This window comes from Phascolarctos cinereus, unplaced genomic scaffold (assembly GCF_003287225.1).
Source record: "Phascolarctos cinereus isolate Bilbo 61053 unplaced genomic scaffold, phaCin_HiC Scaffold_5;HRSCAF=322, whole genome shotgun sequence".
In the NCBI taxonomy this organism is placed as follows: Eukaryota; Metazoa; Chordata; class Mammalia; order Diprotodontia; family Phascolarctidae; genus Phascolarctos; species Phascolarctos cinereus.
This window is the reverse complement of record NW_027555958.1, coordinates 427,693,208-427,716,996: the sequence shown is the minus strand read 5'-3', so window position 1 is coordinate 427,716,996 and position 23,789 is coordinate 427,693,208. Positions and strand designations below refer to the sequence as shown.

At 48.4% G+C, this 23,789-nt stretch overlaps 7 non-coding genes across 7 annotated transcripts; 2 read left to right on the top strand and 5 right to left on the bottom strand.

Annotated features, from left to right (window-relative positions):
* Positions 1-1,338: 1,338 nt before the first annotated feature.
* Positions 1,339-1,410, top strand: TRNAE-CUC (transfer RNA glutamic acid (anticodon CUC)). Its single transcript has one exon. It is a non-coding gene; the product is annotated as a tRNA-Glu (tRNA).
* Positions 1,411-1,913: 503 nt separating this feature from the next.
* Positions 1,914-1,984, bottom strand: TRNAG-GCC (transfer RNA glycine (anticodon GCC)). Its single transcript has one exon. It is a non-coding gene; the product is annotated as a tRNA-Gly (tRNA).
* A 630-nt stretch (positions 1,985-2,614) lies between these two features.
* TRNAL-CAG (transfer RNA leucine (anticodon CAG)) lies at positions 2,615-2,697 on the bottom strand. Its single transcript has one exon. It is a non-coding gene; the product is annotated as a tRNA-Leu (tRNA).
* Positions 2,698-11,952: 9,255 nt separating this feature from the next.
* Positions 11,953-12,023, bottom strand: TRNAG-GCC (transfer RNA glycine (anticodon GCC)). Its single transcript has one exon. It is a non-coding gene; the product is annotated as a tRNA-Gly (tRNA).
* Positions 12,024-12,655: 632 nt separating this feature from the next.
* Positions 12,656-12,738, bottom strand: TRNAL-CAG (transfer RNA leucine (anticodon CAG)). The gene has a single exon. It is a non-coding gene; the product is annotated as a tRNA-Leu (tRNA).
* A 7,294-nt stretch (positions 12,739-20,032) lies between these two features.
* Positions 20,033-20,115, bottom strand: TRNAL-CAG (transfer RNA leucine (anticodon CAG)). Its single transcript has one exon. It is a non-coding gene; the product is annotated as a tRNA-Leu (tRNA).
* A 1,770-nt stretch (positions 20,116-21,885) lies between these two features.
* TRNAD-GUC (transfer RNA aspartic acid (anticodon GUC)) lies at positions 21,886-21,957 on the top strand. The gene has a single exon. It is a non-coding gene; the product is annotated as a tRNA-Asp (tRNA).
* Positions 21,958-23,789: the final 1,832 nt, after the last annotated feature.

Genomic DNA, 23,789 nt, shown 5'->3' with positions numbered 1-23,789 from the left:
AACAAGAGTGGACACAACATAACAGAACCGGGCTCAGGAGAAATCCGTAGCAGGAGTGACGGAGGGTTAAGAGGGCGCGGGCAGGACGCTGGAGGATTGGAGCGGGGCACTCGAGAGGCAAGAGCTGTGGCAACCAAATCCAGCAAATATCACGGACTGGTCCCGGGGCGGTCGTTGGCTTTGGCCCGCAACAAAACAGACCTCCTGTGGGCTCAGTCCCTGGGGCGTATTCTTGCTTTATACGCCGCAGCCCCTGGACCGCACCTTAAGGTTCCCTGCAGGCAAAGTGCGTGCGGTTCTCTTTGCCAAAACCACACCACTGGTTTGGCTATAATCATTAACCCGCGTGCTCTGCTGCAGCCGAGAAACGCTGGCGGGTATCGTACTAGGAGCAGAGACTTGAGACAACCTGACAGTAAGGGGTGTATCTGAGCTGGGGCAGCAACAGGTTGCCAGAAGTGGCAAGAACCACGTAGGGGCTGAAGGCTGCGGGCAAGGAGAGGTGCTGCCAAGCAGCCAAAAGGAGTTCTGGGCTGGTCTCGGTTCATGTGTGAAGCGAACCAGCTGACAGGCGAGTAGAGCTGCTGGCCGAACTCTTGTGCTGGCCCCAACCAGAGGAGCTGCCTGGGCTCTCACTGGGCCCTGGTTGAGGAAGTCGCTCAGAATGTCGACGTCGAGGTATAGTGGTGAGCATAACTGCTATCCAAGCAATAGACTCAAGTCAATTCCAGGCCCATGCAACCTTTAACACCTTCCCCTTCTCTTAGCATGAGACTGACCCTCTCCAATAAGGGAAAGAGGAGGGTGTGAGGGGGAAAGACCAAGATATCTGTTTTGGGCATGGCGAGTTTAAGATGTGTAAAAGGCAGGTGAAGATGAGAGATACATGAAGTAAGGCCGTGGGGTGAGGGTGTTATAAAATGAGGCAGGACAGTGGATTTTGCCTAAGCTCCTCAACTTCCCAGCCCCCCTTTATATTTAGAATTGTAGTTACATACGCTCCAAAAACGAAGACAGGCAAGAAAATTTGGAAAATTTAGAGAATGAATCTCTCAGAGTTGAGCACGTCCAGAACCGTCGTTCCGGAGCTTCTAATTCGTATTGTGCAGGTTCTTTGTTCATGAGAGGTGAGGGGTATTTCTGGGAATGACTAGAGTGTAGGAGAAGAGCAACGGTATAGGTCGGCGCGTTTGATAGTGACAATGGAACTGCAAGTGAGAGTAGTCCAGGGGAGAGGCCGGAAGGAGGTCCAATGGATTCCTTGAGAAAAATGAGGAAGACGCGGGAGGGATGCAGAAGGTCCGTGTTATATGGAGTCAGGAACTCACTGCTGCACCCTCCCTGGTGGTCTAGTGGTTAGGATTCGGCGCTCTCACCGCCGCGGCCCGGGTTCGATTCCCGGTCAGGGAACTTTCTTTTACGCCGTTGACCACTACTCTCAAGAAGGATGTGTGCTCTTTCTGTTTTTCTCACTGCTGCCTGCGCCGGCTTTCCTTGTTCGATTGCTTCATTTCCCCTGCCAGTCTCGCCTAGTCTGGAACGAGAAAGGAAAATCAGAGAAGAGAAGCAACCAAAGCATCTCTTCTTCTCGCCCAAAGAGTTCCGCTGGTAAAATGGTGCGAGCAAAGAGAGCCCAGTGTGGAAGGCGAAGCAGCAGACAATGGGCAACTTTTGCTTGGAGCCTGGTCTTTCAGGTGCCAAGGAAGAAGGGCTTTCCCAGCCGCCCTGGAGTCCTAGAGCCAAGGACTTCTCCGGTCTCTGCCACTTAGGTGGAAGGCTTGAGGGAATTGGAGGGAAGGTGGTAAGGGACAGCGGAAGAATGGGGGGGACAGTGATTGGGGGGAATGCTCGCTTTCTTCTGTCCAAAAGTTAGGAGGGCCGGGCAGACAGCAATTGCGCCAAAATCGCATTCTTGCATGGGCCGGGAATCGAACCCGGGCCTCCCGCGTGGCAGGCGAGAATTCTACCACTGAACCACCCATGCTAGCCACGTTGGGCCTTACTCAGAGAGTCTCTCATCTTCGCCGACACACAGAGACATCTGGTAGGCCATGCCCTGAACACAAAATTTGACACATCACGTGCTCGCCCTAACCTACAACCTATCCTTTGACTTCCTCGCCCTCCTCTCTCCAAACTTCCCTCTTCTTCCTTTTCGTCTTCCTTCTCCTACGTACTTCCCCATTCTCTTTTTCTTCCTCCTCCTCCTCCTCTGCATTCTCTTTCTCCTTCTCCTCCCCCCTCCTCCTGCTTCTCTTCCTCCTGGTTCTCCTACTGCTGCTACAACACCTCCTCTAGAAAAGTCCTATCATTGCCTTGAAAGTAAGCATCTGAAAACTATAATGCTGGGAAGTTTCAAAAGGGCCGCTGTCCACTGGTACGTTTCTCTTCCAATTCACCTCTGGCAAAAGCCCGGTGTGGTCCTCAGGAGGACCACTGTTCCTCTACACACCCTTCATTCACACGTATGCATGTGGAGGCCTGGTCCATGGAGGCCAGTTATTTGGGGAGAACGGGTGAATGTCCGTGGATTTGGGGGCCTGGGCAAGTCATCCTGTCTTCCTCGGGTAGTACTCAGTCAGCGAAGGGAGCAGAGGAGAAGGCAAAAGACTGATGTCAGGAGTGGGATTCGAACCCACGCCTCCAGGGGAGACTGCGACCTGAACGCAGCGCCTTAGACCGCTCGGCCATCCTGACGCGGCACTATGGTTTTCCCTCCCTTCATTCTGGTGACAATAATCGCAACATAATCGCAGGGTCTGACCTTCTGGTTCAGCTTATTCATCTCCTTCCACGCTCTCTAACCTCTCCCTCTGGCACCAGCACCGTCTAAGAAAGTCCAACCTGTCCTTCAAAGCGCGCTGAGCGCTTTCCGGCCCTCCTCTCTGAGCCAACACGTACACCTTCTCGCCGGGCCCAAAGACCCACACCACAACAAAACTCCCTCACCTGACCCGACCCGACCCGACCCCTCCTGCGCCTTGGGTTCACGGAATTGCCGCTGCCCTGACCTTCTCTACACCTCTGCCCCCGCCTCTTAGAGAAACACACGCAGCTCAGCCCCGACACCATTCTTCTAGGGCCATCTTCCTTCCAAGAAGCAGGTCCGCAACTGCTGCTGGGAACCAAGCAGTGGTCCTCCCGACACCGGAGCTGGGGATACAAGTGGAGAGTGGCTCAGAGAAAGGGAAAAAAACATGAAGACTTGCTCTAACGCCGAGTCCAGTCTCCCGGAGAAAACCAGACTTCTCCTGAAACACATTTCGAAAGCCAGAGGTCCATTTGTGGACCCGCGGGCTAGGTGTGACCTGGGCACACCTGGGAATGGTTACTAAGTGTCAGTTTGACTGTGAGGGCTGTGAGGCAAAGCTCAGACTCGGAGGGGCCTAGAAGCTCTGAGGGGATTTCTTCCGGTGGATGGCGTGTTGGGGGAGACCATTCCAAAAAAGTGGGAGGCTGACGGTCAACCCCATCAACATTGCATCGAAGGTGAAAATTGTCCAAGAGGGAAGGGACTTGCTTTAAGGAGCAGCGGATGCGGTTCCTGTGCAATCATCTGCTCTCCTTTCTGGCCCCACCACCCACCTGCCACATCTCCTCACCCACCGCCTTGGATGCCCTCCTTCTCCTGGGGTATCCCCTCCTTCTACTCTCCCTTTCCCCATTTCAGCTCCCCTAGAGACTCCCTCTTGATCAATAGTAACCGCCAATCTCCTAGAGGGTATCATGAAAGGAAGACAGTTTTACCCTAGCATCCTTGAACGTGGTTAATTTTTTTTAAAGCATAGTTCCATTTCAGTACCATTCGTTTGGCTGGAAATTTATTAAGTTCATTTTACTCATTCCAAAACGTTATCCTTAAAAGAAGTCTAAAAGAAGTCTTAAAAGAAGTGCTTCAACTTATGCACAGTTGAAGTTGAAGAATTTTTTGTTTTAATAATTGTTAAAACATCAGTTGCTCATGGGTAGGCCAAGCTAATATAATAAAAAATGATAATTCTCCCTAAGCTAATTTACTTATTCAGTGCCATACTAATCAAACTATCAAAAAAATATTTTATAGTTAGAAAAAATAATAACAAGATTCATTTGAAAGAACAAAAGGTCCAGAATATCAAGGGAACCAATGAAAAGAAATGCAGGGGAAGGTGGCCTAGCCATTCCAAATCTTAAATTGTATTATAAGGCAGCAATCCTCAGAACTGCTTGGTACTGGTTAAGAAATAGAGGGGTGGGTCAGTGGAATAGGTTAAATATGCAAGACACAGTGATCAATGACTATAGTAATCTATTATTTGATAAACCCAAAGACCCCAGCTTCTGGGATAAGAACCCACTCTTTGAAAAAAAAAACTGCTGAGAAAATTGGAAAAGAGTATGGCAGAAACTAGGCATAGACCCAAATCTCACACCATATACCAAAATAAAGTCAAAATGGGTTCAGAACTTAGATATAAAGGCTGATACTACAAGTAAACTTTGGGAGAGCAAGGAATAGTTTATTATCAGATCTACGGAGAACAGAAGAATTCATGACCAAACAGGAGACAGAGAACATTATGAAAAGCAAAATGGATAACTTTGATTACATTAAATTGAAAAGATTTTGCACAAACAAAGCCAATGCAAGTAAGATGAGAAGGAAGGTAGAAAATTGGGAAAGAATTTTTACAACCAGTCTCTCTGATAAGGGCCTCATTTCTAAAATACATAGAGAATTAAGTCAAATTTATAAGAATACAAGTCATTCCTCAATTGATAAGTGGTCAAAGGATATGAACAGAAAGTTCTCAGATGAAGAAATTAAAGCCATCTATAGTCACATGAAAAAAAATGCTCTAAATCATTGATTAGAGAAATGCAAATCAAAACAACTCTGAGGTACCACATCACACCTATCAGATTGGCCAATGTGACAAAACAGGAAAATGATAAATCTTGGAGAACATGTGGGAAAATTGGAACACTAATTCATTGTTGGTGGAGTTGTGAAATGACCCAACCATTATAGAGAACAATTTGGAACTATGCCCAAAGGGCTATAAAAATGTGTATACCCTTTGATCCAGCAATAGAACTTCTAGGGCTATATCCCAAAGAGATCACACAAATGGGAAAAGGACGCACATGTACAAAAATATTCATAGCAGTTCTTTTTGTGGTGGCAAAGAATTGGAAATTGAGAGGATGCCCATCAATTGGGGAATGGCTGAGCAAGTTGTGGTATATGAATGTAATGGAATACTATTGTGCTATAAGAAATGATGAGCAGGCTGACTTCAGAAAAATCTGGAAAGACTTGCATGGATTGATGCTGAGTGAAGCGAGCAGAACCAAGAGAACATTATACACAATAACAGCCACGTTGTGTGATGACTAATCTCGATAAACTTAACCCTTCCAGCAATACAGGGATCTAAGACATCTCCAAAAGCCTCGTGATGGAAAATGCTATCCACATCCAAAGAAGAACTATGGAATTTGAATGCAGATCGAAGCATAGTATTTACTATTTTTTTCTCCCTTCTTTTGAGTTTTGTTTCCTCTTTCTGGTGATCCCTCCTATTGGTTCTAATTCTTACTCACAACATCACTAATGTGAAAATATGTCTAATAGGAATCTATATGTATAGCCTATATCAGATTGTGCGCTGTCTTGGGAGGGTGATGGGGAAGAAGGGGGAGAAAAATTTTAAACTCAAAAGCATATGGAAGTGATTGTTGATAAATCAAAATAAATTAATTAATAAAAGAAAGAATTTCTTGTTTTGGAAATCAGCCTCTTTTCATTCTGGAAAAGGACCAACGTCCTGGAGGACAATGGACAGAAAGTATATTGGCTGTGGAGATAGCTTTCGGGACGCATAGAAAGTTTGAGAGTGGTTTGAGTCAGGCAGGCAGAAGAGGAAGGATAGAAGGAAGGGTTCTTTGTGTTTTGTTAAAATCGGAATTAAAAAGCCTCAAAGCAAAGACTGGTAAGGAACAACAAAGTGTGCGCTCAGAGTTGCTTGAGGTTACAAGTGGGAAAGATCCATAACTTTCCTCGTTAGTATAGTGGTCAGTATCCCTGCCTGTCACTTGGGAGGGAGCCCGGGGTTCTATTCCACGACGGGGAGGTGCTTATACATTTTGCACAAGCCACCCACTTAGCTCTTTCTCTCTCCCTACCGATTCGCCTCGGGGCTTCTAAAGTCTCTCTCTCTCTTTATGGCATTACATGGCCAAGAGCTACCTTCAGGATATTCTCAGGGGCTCGCCAAAAGCTCCAGTCTCAGGTAACCCAGGGCATTTCTGTCATATTCTTTGTAGCCGATGCTGATAGTTCTCCCTCTTGAGTTATGGATCCATCACCTCCAACCTAAAAGGAAATACCAACAAGAGTTAGGACTCTGTGCCTGACCTCCCCAGGGAAAGCCTATGTGCCTCTCCCAGAAGTACTGCTCCAACAAGAGAAGGATATGCAGCTGTCAACGTTCAGTGCCCCAGCCCCTGGCCCAAGGATTTCCAATCCAAATGCCCACTTTACAACCACATGGGCTCTGGCCTGAAGGTTGTGCCTACTCTACCTCCCCCAACATTCAATCCTATTCATGCAAACACAAGTGGACACAACATAACCAGGACACAGGTTTGAGACAACTCTTGTTCTTGTGGTGTAAGGTATGGGCAGAGAATACTGGTACCTCTGGTGTAAGGGCTGCCCAGCCCTTTTTCAGGGCTGCTTTCCACCTTTGGTGTCCACCTGTTCCACCCAACTCTCACCTGTGGCTCCAAGAAGACGTAGCAAGCCCTCTGGCCACACACTGTTAAACCTTTTGGCTGACAGGCTAAACCTGGTTGAGGGTAACCAAGGAGTCTCAAACCCATCAGTGTGTTAGGGAGGTATCTACCCCAACCCTGTGAAGACTTCCTCTGGTGGAATGGGTGGATGAGAACAATTTGTTCCAATGTCAGTGAGGCAGCTGAAGACTCTTATCATCAATTTGCCAAAAGAGGACAACTTTATAATTCTGTGTGACTTTAATGTTAGAGTAGGCTCAGAATACCAGACACAGCAGGGAGTCCTAGGGAGGAATGGAGTTGGAAACAGCAACAGCAACAGTCACTTAGTACTGAAGACTTGTGCATCTCAGGGCCTTCTAATCACCAACCCTGTCTTCTGTTTACCTAAAAGGCAATAAAACTTCGTGGACACACACTCAAAGCAAACATTGGAGTTTAATAGACTATGTGATTGAAAGAAGAAGAGACAGACAGGATGTGAGAGTGAGGAAGGCAATGTGTGGTAAAGAGTGCTGGACTAATTATAGAATCATCCTCTCCAAGCTAAATGTTCGAATTCAACAAAAGTGGTGGCCCCAAGACAAAATAACTACCAGAAGAATTAATGTTAACAGATTAGAGCTCTTCTTTGAGTGGGAGCAGTTTGTTGCTAACTTGGAGGGAAAGTTGAGCCAACACACAGTTGGCAACAGTGGAACAGAAAATTTGGTGTACAGCACTGCATTTGCTCATCTGGGTCAGAACACTGGAAGACATAAAGACTAGTTTGACACAAATGATGGGGATATTCAGAAGCTGCTAAATGAAAAGAACAAAAACTCCACAGAGTTTACCAGCAGGATAGTTCGTCCATTTCTAAGAAGGCAACATTCAGTTCTATCAAGAGCAAAGTACAAGCAAAGCTTAGAGTGATACAGGATTCTTAGCTCAGTAAGAAGGCAAATGAAATTCCATTTTAAGCTAATAGTAAAAATCCAAAACTCTTTTATGATACTCTGAAGGCTATTTACGGGCCAAACAAGACAAAGAGAACACAATTTCTGAAGCCAATGACTGTTTACCTCAGGTTGAAGTCAACTCCTCCCTAGGTGAAGTTCCAGCTGAAGAAGAGGTCTTGAATGCTGTTAGGCTCATTTCCTGTGGCAAAGACCTGGTGCTGATTCTATTCCCACTGAGATTTACAAGGGGGGGGGTCCATTACTCATACAAAAACTGGCAGAAATTTTCTGGGTTATATGGCAAAAGGAGATTATCCCCCAAGAGTTCAAGATGCTTCCATTTTCTATTTCTACAAAGGTAAAGGAAATAGATTATTTTGTGATAGTGGGGGTGGGGGGGTGGGGGGGTTCTTTCTCTCTTAGTCATTGCTGGCAAGATTCTTGCCAGAGTCATCCTCAATAGGCTGACCCTTTACCTGGAAGATAATCATCTAAGTGGGAGCTAGTGTGGCTTCAGAAAGGGCTGAGGAATGGTTCATTTGAACAGTGCTTGCTGTGGGACAACTACAGGAGAAATGCCAGGAGCAGAACAGAGGTCTGTACACAATGTTTGTAGATCTGAACAAGGCTTTTGATACTTTCAGTCAGGAAGGATTATGGAAAATACGTCAAAATTTGGTTGCCCGGAGTTCATCAGCATTGTACATCAATTTCATGAAAGCATGCTTGCCGGTGTTCTGGATAATCGGTGATGCTCTCCCAATTTCCCGGTCACCAATGAAGTAAACAAGGCTGTATGCTGGCTTGCATTCTTTTTAGCATGATATTTTCAGCCATGTTGTTGATTGCCTTCAAGGAGGACTAACACCACATCAAGGTCAGCTACTGCACTAATGGTAAATTCCACAATTTGAAAAGGCTACAGCCAAGACCAAAATGGAGGGAGTGTTGGTGCATGATTTTTTTTTGTTTGCAGATGATTGTGCTCTCAGTGCAGCCTCTGAAGCTGAGATGCAACGAAGTATGGATCTATTATCTGCTGCTTGTGCTAATTTTGGCCTAACAATTAACAGCAAGAAAATATAGGTGCTCCATCAGTCAACACCACACCATCCATAAGTGGAACCATCAGTTACAACAAATGGAGAAAATTTGAATACTCTGGATAAGTTCACTTACCTTGGCAGTGTATTTTCTAGGGATGTCACTTTGATAATGAGGTTGACACATGCATTGCCAGAGCTAGCTTAGTGTTTGGAAGGCTGCGAAGGCAGTGTGGGAGAGAAGAGGCATTGGATTGACTAACAAACTGAAGATCTGCAGAGCCGTTGTACTTACCTCATTATTGTGTGCCTGTTAAACATGGACAGGAAACTGAATTGCTTCTATTGAATTGTCTTAGGAAGATTCTGAAGATCATCTGGCAGGATAAGATACCAGACACTGAGATCCTTTCTTCAACTTAATGGTCAAGTGTTCAAACTTTACTGCAGAAAGCTCAATTCCAATGTGCTGGCCATGTTGTTCCAATGCCAAACATCTACTTGCCGAAAAGACTATTTTATGGAGAACTCACACAGACCAAGTGCTCACATGTCGGTTAGAAAGGCAATACAAGGACACTCTCAAGGTCTTAACTTTGGAATTGATTGTGTGACATGGGAGACACTGGCACAGGACCACCCGGCATGGTGTGCCTTCATCAGAAAAGGTGCTTTGCTCTTAGAGCAAAGCAGAATTGAAGTAACTCAAAAGAAACGTGAGATGCATGAATTTAGAGAATCCACCCCAAATATTCACGTGGACTATTTGTGCCAGACCTGTGGTGGAGCCTTCCAGTCTGATCAGCCACAGTCAGACACACTGTAACTTGATTCTAGCGTAGTAATGTCATTTTGGTCCTCTTTGAGAACGAAGGACAACAATGAAGACCACAACATCCCCAGACATTAGGTCCTACTCACACAAAAACACGAGTGGATAAAACATAACCAGAACCCGGGCACAAGAGAACTCTGTGGCAGAGGTGAGGGAAGGGATTCGAGGGCACAAGCAGTGCAGTGGAGGATTGGAGGGGGGCACTTGGGAGGCAAGAGCTGTGGCAACCAAATCCAGCAAAGGTCCTGGGCTGGTCTCGGCCTTGGCCTTGGCCTTGGGCCTGGCCTTGGCTCACAACAAAAGAGATCTTGAGTGCACTCTGTCCCTGAGGCGTGTTCTTGATTCTTAAACCCTCTGACCACACCAAAAGCTGGCGTGGTCACTAGCATGGCCTGTGGGGGAGATTTCTGCTGAGCTCTCTTTTTGACAGCACACCCCTGGCTTTGGTGACAGCATTGGCCCACATTCTCTGCTGCCTTCCGGCATGGTTCAGAGTGGTAGCCAGAAGCTGTGTGGAGCTTTGGGACAACTTGACTGCAAGAGATGTAGCTGAGCTGGGGGAGCAACAGGCTGCCAAAAGTAGCAGGAGCCATGTGGGTTCTGAAGGCTTCGGGGAAGGAGAGAGGCTGCCAAGGAGCCAAAAGGGTTCTGGGCTGGCCTCTGGTTAGTTTGTGGAGTGAACCAGCTGGCGAGCAATACAGCTTACAGCCAGACACTTATGCCACAGCTGGCGGATCAGCAGAGGAACTGCTGGGTCTCTCGCTGGGCCTTGGCAGAGGAAGACATGCAGAATGTCAGCGTTGGTGGTATAGTGGTGAGCATAGCTGCCGTCTAAGCAGTTGACCTGGATTTGATTCGCTGCTAACGCAACATCTTACATGGCCTTCTTCTCTTGCCACGCTGCTGACGCCTACACAGAGGTATGAAGACTCTTTTCCTGCTCCAGCCCACTACCACACTTCTCTCTTCATTTTCCACCTCCTTGGAGCCCTGAGCATGTTCCTCAACCCGGATGCACAAGTGAGCTTCTATATCTCTCCTCCGACATCCACTGCATGTTTCACGTTGTCTGGTTGTATGCTGGATCTCGAGCCCCAAATTCCACCGCACTTCACTTCACATCGATCAAACGACAATGGAGTGCCTAGTATGGGCAAAATAAGGTCTTTTCTCAGTCACGTCCTACTCTTTTTGGGATTTTCTTGGCAAAGATACTAGAGTGGTTTGTCATTTCCTTCTCCGACATATGGCCCTGGAGGGCTGCATCTTTGGGAGACAAACAGGAAAGAGACTCTGACTACGAACGTCATAAGAGCTATTATTCTGTAGGGGATCAAGGATCTGGATCTCACCCACCAGGACATTCTTTCCAAAGATGGCGATCCAACGAAGCCTGCCCTGCCCATCCTTTGGCATTCCTGTCCATCTCCTCCAGTAAAATTTGGACGGGGACTCTGATGCAGAGAGACCAGCCAGAGCATTTAGGGGAATGACTAGAGTGTAGGAGAGGAGCAGTAGTATATGTCGGAGTGGTTGGTAGTGACAGTGGAATTGCAAGTGATAGAGTCCAGAGGAGAGGCTAGAAGTCTCTTCAGAGACTCTTCAGGTCTTCAGAGGAGACTAAGGAAGACGTGAAAACGATGCGGAAGGCACTGGCCTTCTGTACCTCAGTACAGAAAAGGATTATGTTGTACTGAGTTAAGCGTACTGCACGGTCGCTGGTGGTCTAGTGGTTAGGATTCGGCGCTCTCACTGCCGTGGCCCGGCTTCGATTCCCGATTAGTGAGTGCTATCTTACATTGCCCTCCAACCGGTGACCCCGAACATCGAGGAGATCTCGCGTATTTTCCTGTTCTGCCGTCTGTCCCTTAAAGCAAATTGCCGCCGTGCCCTGCTCCCTTGCTCAATTGATTCATTTCTCCTGGCCATTTCGCCTAGTACCAAGTGAGAAATGAAAACAGAGTAATGAAGCGCAAATCCCAAACATCTCTTCAGTCCATCCAAACCACCTGGCTGGCAAACTAGTGTGGGCAATGCAGGGGCGAGGCCAGAGGCAGAAGCCCAGCGTGGAAGATGGGGCAGAACAGTAGTCAACAAAATATTTTGCTGGGGGCCTTGTGCTTTAGATATCCAGGAAGGAGGGCTTTCGCCGCTGTCCGTGAGTCCGAGAGCCGCGGGTTTCTCGGATCTTCGGAAGGTAAACTCATAAAGGCTGGCGAGAGAAGGTTCAGACAATGGTCTTGAAAAGGAAAGATACTTCTTCCTAGAGATAAAAGCGTTCTGCTGGCAGCTGGTCCAAAAGGCACGTAGGTAGACGATTTCAGAGAGCGCGCTTGTGCTAAAACCGAAACTTTGCATGGGCCGGGAATCGAACCCGGGCCTCCCGCGTGGCAGGCGAGAATTCTACCACTGAACCACCCATGCTAGCCACGTTGGGCCTTACTCAGAGAAGTCTCTCATCTTCGCCGACACACAGAGACATCTGGTAGGCCATGCCCTGAACACAAAATTTGACACATCACGTGCTCGCCCTAACCTACAACCTATCCTACTTGACTTCCTCGCCCTCCTCTCTCCAAACTTCCCTCTTCTTCCTTTTCGTCTTCCTTCTCCTACGTACTTCCCCATTCTCTTTTTCTTCCTCCTCCTCCTCCTCTGCATTCTCTTTCTCCTTCTCCTCCCCCCTCCTCCTGCTTCTCTTCCTCCTGGTTCTCCTACTGCTGCTACAACACCTCCTCTAGAAAAGTCCTATCATTGCCTTGAAAGTAAGCATCTGAAAACTATAATGCTGGGAAGTTTCAAAAGGGCCGCTGTCCACTGGTACGTTTCTCTTCCAATTCACCTCTGGCAAAAGCCCGGTGTGGTCCTCAGGAGGACCACTGTTCCTCTACACACCCTTCATTCACACGTATGCATGTGGAGGCCTGGTCCATGGAGGCCAGTTATTTGGGGAGAACGGGTGAATGTCCGTGGATTTGGGGCCTGGGCAAGTCATCCTGTCTTCCTCAGGTAGTGCTCAGTCAGCGAAGGGAGCAGAGGAGAAGGCAAAAGACTGGTGTCAGGAGTGGGATTCGAACCCACGCCTCTAGGGGAGACTGCGACCTGAACGCAGCGCCTTAGACCGCTCGGCCATCCTGACGCGGCACTAAAATGCCCCCTTCCTTCATTCATTCTGGCAATAATAGTTGCAACATAATCATGGGGTGCGACCTCCTGGTTCATCCCATTTATCTCCTTCCACGCGCCTTAACCTTTCCCTCTGGCACCAGCACTGCCTAAGAAAGCCCACCTGTCCAGAACCATCCTTCAACGCGCGCTGCGCGCTTTCCGGCCCTCCTCTCTGAGCCAACACATACACCTTCTCGCCGGGCCCAAAGACCCACACCACAACAAAACTCCCTCACCTGACCCGACCCAACCCCTCCTGCGCTTTGGGTTCACGGAATTGCCGCTGCCCTGACCTTCTCTACACCTCTGCCCCTGTCTCTTCGAGAAACACACGCAGCTCAGCCCTGAGACCATTCTTCTAGGGCCTTCCTTCTTCCAAGAAGCACGTCCGCAGCTGCTGTTGGGAACCAAGCAATGGTCCTCCCGACAGCGGAGTTGGGGAACAAGTGGAGAGCGGCTCAGAGAAGGGGGGGGGGGAGTAGACCTGCTGTCACGCCGAATCCAATCTCCTGGGGAAAACCAGACTTCGCCTAATTCACATTTCCATATTCGGAGAGCCTTCGTGGACGCGCCAGCTAGGCGTGACCAGGGAGGGCACACCTGAGAAAGGTTGTGCAAGTGTCATGTCGATTGTGAGGACTGTGAGGCAAAGTTCAGACTCGGAGGGGCCTAGAAGCTCTAAGGGGATTTCTTCCGGTGGATCGAGCGTTGGGGGAGGCCGTTCCCAAAAAAGTGGGGTGCTGACGAGTAAGGATAGGGTTAGCAAGGGACAGGGACCGTATCAACATTGCAGCGAAAGTGGAAAGGAGGGAAGGGAGGAGCTCAAAGGAGCAGCCCATGTGGTCCCGGAGCAAGCAGCTGCTCTCCCTTCTGGCCCCACCACCCATCTGCTCATCGTCCACCAACCTCCAGGCACAGCTCCCTCACAGCACCATTCTGTCTCAAAGACATCTCCCTACTCTCCCCCTTCCATCCCCTACCCCTCCTGCGGCATCCCCTCTTTTTCCTGCCCTGTTTCCCGTTTCGCCTCCCCCAGAGGTTCGCTCTTTGGCCTATATTATAGTAACTGCTAGTCTTCTAGAGGGTATCCTGAAAGGAAGAAGGCTTTACTCAAGTATCTTTGAACGTGGTTAATTTAAAAAAAACATATTGAAAGCCCTATTCCTACTACAATACCATTGGTTTCGTTGGTAATTTATTGGATATCATTTTATGCATTCAAAAACGTTCTCCTGAGGAGTCCGTAGATTGCTGGAGACTTTCAGAGAGATCAAAGACACAGACGTACAGACACATTAACGCACATGCTAAATTTAGGACTTTCTTCTTTTGGAAATCAGTCTCTTTGATTCCAGAAAAGGACGGAAGTCCTGTAGAACAATAGACTAAAGATATCTTGGCTGCGGAGATAGCTTCTGGGCTGGACCGAGAGCGCAAGAATGATTTGAGTTTGGGAAGTAGTAGAGGTAAGGAAGAAGGAAGGTGTGCTCGGAACTACTTGAATCTCCAAATGTAAACAACGTACAACTTTCCTTGTTAGTATAGTGGTCAGTATTCCCGCCTGTCACGTGGGAGGCCGGTGTTCGATTTTCGGACGGGGAGCTGTCCATGCGTTTTGCACAAACCACTCACCTTGCTCTTTCTTTCTCCTGGCCCACTCACCTCAGGGTGAGAAGCCTTTGTGGTGTTAGACGGCCAAGAGCTTTGGCATCTTCTCAGGGGCTCGCCAAAATCAAACTTCTTGGAAGCTTCCTATATCTCACCCGAAATCGTTCACTCGCGGGCCCCCTCCAGTCTGAGGTAGCCAAGGGCATCTCTATCTCATATTTGTTGTAGCCGAGACCGATGAGTCTCCCTCTTGCGCCATTAATGCCTCGCCTCCGACCCAAAAGGAAGCACCACCAAGAGTCAGCGCTTTGTGCCAGACCTCCCCGGGGGAAGCCTGTGGGCCATTCACAGCAGTCTTGCTCCAGCAGGAAAAGGATACTGGGCTGCCACCGTCGGGCGCCCCAGCTGCTGGCTCCGAGGAGCTCCGACCCCAAATTCCCAATTTACAAGCGCACGCTGTCTGGCCGGAAGGTTGCGCCTACTCTACATCCCCAGACATTCAGTCCTACTCACCCGCAAACTCGAGTAGACACAACGTAACCAGAACCCGGACGAAAGAAAACTCCTTGGCAGGGTGAAGGAAGGGCTGCGAGAGCGCAGGCAGGGCAGTTGGGGGGGGGGCCACTTGGGAAGCAAGATCTGTGGCAACCAAATCCAACAACGGTCACTGGCTGGTCTCGGGACTGTCGTCGGCTTTGGTCCACAACTAAAAAGACTTCGTGTGTGCTGTCTCCCTGGGGCATGCTCTTGCTTCATACCACCCCCACTCCGCCCTGGACCGCCCGGAAAGCCACCAGGCACTAGCCGGCCTTTGGGCGGAGTGTGTGCGGAGTCATTTTCGACAGCCCTACCACCGGCTTTGTATGGCGTTGATCCTCATTCTCTGCTACAGCAGAGAAATGCTAGCAGCTATGGACTTGGGTTGCAGAGGGAAGCTGGGAGCTGAGCTTTGGAACAACTTCACTATGAGAGATGTAGAGGATCTCGGGGCTGTCGCTGGGCCTTGGCAAGAGGAAGACACGCACGCAGAGTGTCCGCTTTGGTGACACAGTGGTGAGCATAGCTACCTTCCAAGTAGTTGACCGAAGTTCGCTTCCAGCCAACGCTACGTTGTACACTGCCCTCTTCTCTCGCCACACTGCTAACCGCTACACACAGGTACTGAAGACTTCTGCGCCGGTCCTCTACCACGCTCCTCTCTTTATTTCGCAACTCTTTGGGGCCCTCTGAGCATGTTTCCCAACCTGGATGTACGAGTGAGCTTCTAACTATCTCCTTTAATATCCTCTGCATCTTTCTTGTTGTCTGGCTGGGTGCTGGATCTAGAGTCCAAATCTCCACCTCATTTCACATCAATTCAAAGACAATGGAGTGCCTAATATGTGCAAGATAAGTATATGAAAGTAGAATGGTTGGGTATTTCCTTTTCCAAGTTACGATCTTAGAAGGGTGCGTCTTTGATAGACAAATAGAAAAGAAGCCCTACCTACCCGTCATAGAAGCTTTTATTCTGGAGAGAATCAAGGATCTGGTTCCCACCCATCAGGACATTCCTTCCAAAGATGGAGATCCAACTGAATTCAGGCCTGCCCGTGATCTGGCATTCCTGTTCATCTCCTCCAGTAAAAATCTGTACAAGAGATTCTGATGCAAAGAGACCAACCAGCAGGCTAATATGTCAGTCTAGGTTTGAGGTGATGAGGTCCTGCACTAGGGTGGTGGCTATGTCACTGAGAAAAGAGGGCATATGGGAGAAATGTTGGGAAGGAGAAATGACTAGATTCAATAATTATTGGCTATTTGGGAGCAGAGGGAATTGGGGAAGGGCAAAGTGAAAAGACACCTAGATTGCCGCCTGGGAGCCTAGGACATTGGTGTCCAGTTAGGGAAAGAGGAGAGTGTGAGGAGAAAAGATAACAAGATCAGTTTTGGGCATGGTGAGTTTAAGATTCCTATGGAACTTCCTCATTGAAGATGTCTAGCAGGCAGGTGATGAGATACCGGAAGTCAGGAGAAAAGGTTAGGTGTTGTATAAGAAAATCTAGGCGTCATCTTGATGTGGATGACACTTGAAGAAAGGTGGCCTTCATTCTTGAAGGTTTTTAAAATGAGACAGGACACTGAGCTTTGTCTAAGCTCCTCACCCTAACCCACCCCTCCCCCTTTGTATTTGTAGTTGCACAAGCTCCAGAGTGAAGACAGGTGAGACAGTTTGGAAGATTTGGTGAGGGATTCTTTCACAGTTGAGCACATCCAGGAGAAGGAGATTCCCTCCTTCTGGGGCTCAGGACCAACCAAGTTCTTTCTGAGTTACTCCTGGCATGCTAATGGAACTGCTACTGACTAGAAAAGAAAAGAAACACGCAGCCAGACCATAGCCAAATGGATTGTTACTTAGCCAAAGGAAGAAGCTGTGCAAAGTCATCCAGACCCTGAGGAGAGAAAAAAAAGCATGGCACAGTGACAAAGGGGTAGCTAAAGAGACCCTATGAATAAAAGGAGGAAGTTTGGCAGGTGGCAATGTGTGGAATGAGGAGAGGTTGGGGTCCAGGAAAAGTAGGGTAGGTAAAAGTTTGGGATCCGAATTCTTATTGTGTAGGTTCTTAGTTCAGGTGAGGTAAGGCAGTGGTAGTATTAAGCTAAAAATATGGTAAATGGATGCAAAACTTTGGAAGCATGATCATTTTATTAGTAAAGCCCGAATTTACCCACAAATAGATTCTCCTTTTCCTTCAGCAAAGATGAGATTCGGGAAAGAGGAGTACAATTCTCTTTTACAGGTTTTGTGGAGTACAGAACAAAGAACAATACTTCTTTTTTTGTTTTAATATTGTATATTTTATTCTAGTATTATGCATTATGGTTTATTTCCGAGAAATTAGCAAACCATGTATCAGAACTCTCAGAATATTTCAGTGAGTTTTATATTCCCAACTTTTTACATGAATTGAAATTCTGCATGGGTGTGTACCTGTATGTGCATAGAAACATAAACAAATACATACTATTGTACTTCACTGCAATTTCATTGATGTGGGTATTCCCTCCAAGGATGCACGTTGCAATCCATCCATTCCTACTCATCCTGAGAGAAATCACGTCCACATCATCCTACAAATTCACTCCTACAGAGGATTTACCCATTTTACTAGGGGCCTTCCTCAAGTTCTCTTGACATTGTAAGAATATCAGTGGGGTATATGGATTATCACTCTTACCATATGACCTTTTTCAATGATACTGTATAAAAATATTTTTAAAAACTTCTTTTTAAACAATCCTGTCATATTTAATTTACAAAATGAATACAGCCTTTTCCCAATGTTTTCCCTAATACATATGTTTTCCTCATGCCTTTTATTACGGTGAGGGGGGAAAATTTCCACCTTTCCTCACAGAACCCCAGAGTCAACTTTCTCTTTTCTTTTTTTTTCCTTCATTTGTTACTTTTAAAAAACATTTTTATTTAAAGTTTTCCAAGTTCTATCCCTCTCTCTTTCCTTCCCTCTCCCCTCCCCAGACGGTAAGCATTCAGATATGCGTTATACATGAATAGCATTCCTTAAGCGGGGAGCAATTTACGATTGGTAACAAGAGATTGAAGTAATGGCGAAATCAATATGATTGGTTACAGAACTGGGGTTGGGGGGGACGACAATATGATTGGTTGAAAATTGGGAATGAGGGTCTAGCAACAATCCTCTCCTTCCCTTTTGCTACTAAGAAATGTGCATATTTTGAGTCCACCTGCAAGGCTAGAGATAGTGGAGCAGATTTATTTGGATAGCAAACCAAATATCTTTGAAGGACAGCTTGGTGGTGCAAAAATACTTGACGTGACTCCCTGAAGTCCATCTGCATCCTTCAAGTACAGCAGATTTCCTTGAGGCAAGACTAGAACAATGATTATCAGGAGAACTGGATTTCTAAACTTCCATCATAGGCCAGTTGAATTTCTGAACTAAGTTCAGCAGTAAAGAACCATTACTTAGGCAATTACAAGATAAAAATTAATTAAACTGTAAATAGGACCAATAGGAAAATTATCCAGAATCAATTTAAACGTCTCAGTAGCATTTAGGGTCATGGGCCAAAGTGCGGGAAAGGAGCAGCTGTATAGGTCGGCGTGATTGGTAGTGACAGTGGAGTGGCTAGAGTGATCCAGAGTAGAAGACAAAGATAGATCTAGTGGATCCCTAGAAGAGACTAAAGACATGGTAACGATGCAGAAGGCCAGAATAGTGCAGAGTGAAGAACACAGAAAAGGATACAACATATTCCCTGCTGGTCCAATGGTTAGGTTTCGGCGTTCTCACGGCCGCGGCCTGCGTTCAGTTCCTGATCAGGGAACGTAATTTTATCCTGTCCCGCAACACATGACCAGAAACATCGAGGAGAGCTCATGTTCTTTCCTAGATTCCTTCACGTTGTTGGAGTGTACAACCCCGGCGGCAAATAGTCCTCCTTCCCTGCTCCCATCCCCTGTGGCTTTAATTCCCCGGGCCAAGTCCCGGTTGTAAGGAAAACCAGAGAGGCCACAATCCCAAGCCTCTCGTCAGTCGTTCCAAACTGTCCTACTGGCTAACTGGTGTGGGGAATTAGGGGCGAGGACAAAGGGCAAAGGGCAAGGGCCCTGGACAAGGGCCAGGAGTGGAAGGCGAGGCAGAAAAGAGTGGGCAAGAACAACTTTTGTCAGAACCCTGGAAAGAAGGAAGGAAGGTTTTTCCCAGGTATGCACGAGCCGGTGAGTGAAGGGATTCTTCGGCCTCCAAAGGTAGGGGAGATTGGGGAAATGGCAAGGGCTAGTGGGAGAAGCTTGAAAGGCGCTGCTTTCGGAAGATACAAGCTGTCCAAAACATGGACAGGTACAGACTCCCAACAAAGCGAAAAACCTGCCTCTCTAGGTTATTTCCTCATGGGCCGGGAATCGAACCCGACCTTCCCGCACCATAGGCGAGAATTCTGCCACTGAACCACCCATGCATTACACTCCAAGTTATTCTCAGCTCTCCCTCTGATTTTTGTGCAGCGAGGCTTCTAGTAGGCTGTGACCTGCACCCGAAATTTTACGCAACATGTGCTCACCCTAACCTACAATTTTGCCATTCTCCTTGGCTTCCTCCACTTCCCTCCTCAATTTCCCTCTTCTTCCTTTTCGCCTACGTAATCCTTCATCCTTCACTTCTTCCTTCGCTTCCTACTCCTCCCCATCGTCTCCATCCTCCTTCCCTTTTTCCTCCTCTACTTCCCCTTTCTCTTTCTCCTCCCCCTCGTTCTGCTCTTCCTGCTGCTGCTGTTAAACCACCTGGTCTGGGGAAAGTCCTATGATTTGTCTGAACATAAGCATCTGAAGCTATATTTGGGGGACTTTTCAGAAGGCCGGGTTTCCATGTGTCCGCTTGTCTTCCAATCTACCTACCTCTGGCAAAAGCCTCGTTTGGTCCCCAGATGGGCCACTGTTCCTGTACACACTCTTCATCCACACGCACGCCGTCAAGGATGGGCCTATGAAGACCAGTGAATCGGGGAGAAGAAATGTGTGTCCACGGAGTCAGGGACCTGGGCAAGTCTTTCCCTCTTCCTCGTTTAGTGCTCAGGCAGCAGTGAGACCACAGTGGAAAGCAAAAGACAAATTTCAGAAGTGGGGAAAAAAGAGATGTCAGAAGTGGAATTCGAACCCACGCCTCCAGGGGAGACTGCGCCCTGAATGCAGCGCCTTAGACCACTCGGCCATCCTGACTCAACGCCGAAGTTACTCCTTTCTTCTCTCTGATGATGACAGTAGCAACACAACCACAGTCCCAGACCTCCCCACCACCCACCCATTTCATTTCATCCAGCTTCTTCCACACGCCCTAACCTCTTCCTCCGGCACCAGCACTGCCTAAGAAAGTCCACCTGTCCAGAACCATCCTTGCACGAGCGTTGCGAGTCTTCCTGCCCATCTCTCCATGCCAATACGTATTCCCACCGGCGGAATCCAAAAAACTGCACCACAACAAACCATTCTCACCTGATTGTGTGCGTCTCGCTCCCCTGACCTTTCCGAACTGTGTCCCTGACTCTCCTCCTTCCACCTCTTTGGAGAAGAGTAGTTCATTCCCGAGGCCATTCTCTCTAGGACCTCCCCCTTTTTTTTTTCCTGATCAATTTGCTCTTTAATCATTATCAGTCTCAAACCATTTGAATAAAAGATGGGAAGATTTCAGGAGTCTAAATGAAGTGACACAGGTGTTCAACAACGCTTTCTTTTATATCAGAACGAATGTCCAATTGTGAAAATTCTTCTCCAGAATCATTTTAGGACAGCCTTCTTTCCAACAAACAAAAGAGGTCCACAGCGTCTGCTGTGAGCCAAGCAATGTTCCCCGGACACTGGGGCGAAGGACGAAAGGAGGAAAGAGGTGGCTGACACCTAGGCTCCAGCCGAGGGAGCGTCTCAGACAAGGAAAGAAATGGAGATCTGCTGTCACATAGCGTTCAATCTCTTAGGAAAAAATTCAACTTCTCATACATATTTCCGAAGCAGAAGGGCTTCTGTGGAGGCTACGGCCTAGCGGTGACCAGGACACACCGAGGCATGGAAGTTGTGTAAGCGTCCGGTCGACTGTGAGGTGAAGCTTAGACCGGGGCGGGGGGGGGGGGGGGCTAGAAGTTCTGAGAAATCTTTTCCTCCTCAGAGAGAGTGCTAGGGGAGAGCAACCCAAAAAGAGTGGCGAGTGAGGATGGGGTTGGCATGGGAAGATACCAGATCAACATTGCTTCAGAGAGAGGAGACCACTCAAAGAAGCAGCTGATGCGGTCCCTGAGCAATCAGCTGCTCTCCTTTCTAGCCCCACCACCCACCTACCCATAGCCCACCAACCTCCAGGCTCAGCTCCTTCACAGCACCACTCTTTCTTAGACACATCTTCCCACCCCCACCTCCCTCCTTCTCCCTCTCCCGTCCCCAATTTCACCGCCCCCCCTCCCGCAGAGGCTTCCTGTTGATCGAGGATTTTACCCTAGTATCTTTGACCCTTGTTGAAATTTTTTTTAATGTATATTGATAACTCTATTTCAATATCATTGATTTCCTTGGAAATTTATTGGATTTCATTTTATGCAAATTCAAAAACGTTATCCTGAGGAGTCCATAGGCTGCTGGAAACTTTCAGAGGGATCAAACGCACACACAGACACACACACCCACGCACACGCACACGCACTAACTCAGAAGCTAAGAAGGAGGGTATTTTGGAAGTCAGTCTCTTTAATTCCGGGAAAGGATGGACGTCCTGGAGAACAAGGAAGGAGAGGGAGGATGGCCGTGGAAGGTGGACTGATAGAGCCATTGTGGTTTGGATCAGGGAAGCAGTGGAGTGGGGAAGGAAGGAAGGAAGGGCCTTTGCGTTGTTTCAAAGTCCAGAGTTCTGGGTCCAAGAATCCCCAAAGAAAAGACTGTTGACCAAGTGGGAAGGGTGTGTTTTTAGGGTCAGGGCTGTGGACAGGGCTGAGGGGTGTAGCAGCATCCTCGTTAGTATAGTGGTCAGTATCCCCGCCTGTCACGCGGGAGGCCGGGGTTCGATTCCCCGACGGGGAGTACTTTTTGCGCAGGCTCTATACCGTGTTCCTCTTCTTGTTGCTTGAGCTCTGGGCTACAGAAGTCTCTCCGCGCACAAAAGGAAGTTCCTCTGTGGCACCAGGTGGCTTAGTGTCACCTCCACCACTTCTTCCTAAGGCCTTGCCAAATGCAGGACAGATCCCTTGTACGCTCGATACTATCCCCACCCACGAGAGGGCCTACCCCTACCTCAGGCGCCTAAGGGACTTTCGGTTTCGCAAGCGTAGTAACAGTAGCTGTTTTATTCCCCTCTTGCCCAATTCGTTGCCTCCAGACCGAAAATGAAGCTAGAGCACAAAGCCGGGACTCAGTGCCCGACCTCAGCAGGGGAAGCCTCTGGGTTGCTCACAGCACCCCTGCTCTAGCGGGAGAGGTGCAGAAAGCTGCCCAAGGCCAGCGCCCCAGAAGCTCGTCTCAGGCAATGGTGCCTCAGTCCCTGTTTCCAAGGAACTCACCCCACTGCCCGGTCTCTAAATGCGCATGTTCTTGCGTGCAGGTGGCAGGCAGGCAGCCAACGTCCTCCCTGCAGCACAGTGCCACTCACATGTGCAGACACAACCGGACTAGAAAGCGAGCTCAGGGGAACTCCACGGCAAGAGTAAGGGGAGAGTCATATAGGATTGGCATAGGGCAGGAGTGCTTGCACAGGGCCAGGTAGGATTGGGACCAGAACACTCGTAGGCAAGAGTCGTGGCAACCCAACCTGTAGAGGTTATGGGTTGGTCCCAGAGCAGTCGTAGGTTTTGGTCCACCAACACAAGACCCATTCTTGGTCCATTTCTCCCAGATCCCACAGAAAGCTGGAGGGCTTGAGCTGTCCTGCCTGCGGGATGTACACAGAACTCTCTTTTCCTCAACCTCACAGCCTGTTATGGCAGCCGGCCCTGACCCGCTTCGCAGCTGCGGACTGATCGCCGCCATTGTCCTGGGCTGTAGCGGGAAACATGGAGTTGAGGTGCTGGGACAACTGAACTGCAAGAGATGTAACTGAACAGGGGCTGCAACAGGTGGCGTCTCTGGCAGAAGTGACAGGAACCCCGTGCCAGTTGAAGGCTTAGATTAAGGAAGGCAGCTGCTAAGAATTCTAGAGGAATTCTGGGTTGGCCTTGGCTCGTATGTTGAGCAAGCGGGCTTGCGAGTACAGCTGCGAGTAGGGCTTTCGTGCTGTCTCCAGCTGGCGGATTAGCAGGGAAGCAGCAGGGGCTTTCACTGGACCGTGGCAGAGGCAGGCGCAGGGAGTCTGCGTTGGTTGGTATAGTGGTGAGCGTCAGCTGCCCTCCAAACAGTTGAATTCCCACCAGAAGCCGCCTTTTACAACACTGTCCTGCCACACTGCCCACGGCCACACAAAGGTATGAAGGCTCTTCTCTGTCGCCAGCCCTCTGCCACGTCCCTGTCTTGATTTCACAATGATTTGAAGCCCCTCTGGGCATATTCCTCAACTGAGGCGTCAGAGTGGCCCTCTATCTCAGTCCTGTGAAATTCCCTGCATCTTTCACGTTGTCTGGTAGAATACTGGATCTAGAGCCCAAACTCAACCTCACTTCATTCCACTTCATTCCTGCCTACACATCCTAGGAGCTTTCATTCTTGGCGGGACAGACTATGGGATAGAATTTATCTTTAAGCGTTCCAAAGCTTCTAGAATTCATCCATCAGGACATTGCTTTGAATGGAGATCCCACTGAAGCCAGGCCTGCCTATCCTCTGGCATTCCTATTCTCCTCCAGTAAGATTTGGACAGGGGCTCAGACGCAGAGAGACCAACCCAAGCTATTACAACAGTCTAGGCTGGAGGTGATGAGGACCTA